The sequence below is a fragment of the Epinephelus moara genome, unplaced genomic scaffold (genome assembly GCF_006386435.1).
Source record: "Epinephelus moara isolate mb unplaced genomic scaffold, YSFRI_EMoa_1.0 scaffold1520, whole genome shotgun sequence".
Lineage (NCBI taxonomy): Eukaryota > Metazoa > Chordata > Actinopteri > Perciformes > Serranidae > Epinephelus > Epinephelus moara.
Window position 1 is genome coordinate 1 of NW_026079017.1, and position 1,052 is coordinate 1,052.

The 1,052-nt window shown below is 44.6% G+C and overlaps 1 long non-coding RNA gene across 1 annotated transcript; it reads left to right on the forward strand.

The window, feature by feature from the left end:
• The first annotated feature begins 434 nt into the window (after positions 1–434).
• On the forward strand, positions 435–885 carry LOC126387015 (uncharacterized). The gene is made up of 3 exons (XR_007569582.1): positions 435–571; positions 670–696; positions 792–885. It is a non-coding gene; the product is annotated as an uncharacterized LOC126387015 (long non-coding RNA).
• The last annotated feature ends 167 nt before the right edge of the window (positions 886–1,052 follow it).

Here is a 1,052-nt window from a genome sequence, read left to right on the forward strand (position 1 = left end):
TCACTGAAATCCGATCTCAGTGCAGTCTGCCCTTGTCCTTGGCAGTGGCAGCAACGTACCAGATGGTGGTGGAGGAAGTGAGGATGGGCTCAGTGCTGGCAGTGTAAAAGAGCACCATCATTGTACTTGGCAGTTTGAACTTCTTTAATGTGATGGTGGTGTCATCCGCTAACTTCAGGTGGTTAGATCATAACGTGCAGGTGGCTGATTACACCAGAGTAGAGACCAAAAGCCAAGCCAAAGCCAAAGGGCTCTGTGTTACTGCTGTCTCACACCTGGTTGGTTTAAAATATCACACATTTTATTGTCATGTCATCTTTTAAATATTTACTCTGGAGACAAATAATTTCAACCAACTATTAACTGTATTTGACTTTTTAGAGAACAGGATCACTTTTTTATTGTGTGGTGCATTTCCACGGGTTTTAAAATTTTGTTTGTGTTATTTCCACCTGCAACCGGAGAGACTCCAGACCCCTGAGCCCCACAGACGTTGTGACGGTTACCGTGACAATGACAGACCTCGTCGCTCTCCATCACCTCGTTACAGGCGCAGTCGCTCACCCCGACGGTATATAATAATGTTCCACAGTTACATGTATACTTTTTGCAAAGAAAGTCATAAATTCAGCTATAAATCAAATCTTTGGTGGGTTTGTTTTCTTCCAGGAGGAGCAGATCTCCAAAGAGGCGAAGGTATGTTTGCTTTTAGCTGAAATCCTTTGTTACTTTTAAACATAATACTTGTAGCTTAAGCTCATTGAGGTCTTTTGTTGTACGTGCTCACATAGCCCATCGCCCCGGAGAGACCGCCATCGCAGCAAGAGCCCCCGCTGACACCGCAGCAGGTCCAGAGAAAGACGTCACCGCTCCAAATCCCCAGGTATGCCGTCCACTAACCAGAAAATCAGCAGTTCAATGCTGGGCGCCTCTACTCCACAGAAACTCCAAATTACTCCTTATTTTAGGGTAAGCAACACGCATTATTAATATCACAACATGTCAGATCACTGACCTTAGCCTGGATGATAGAAGAGCAGTAACATTATATG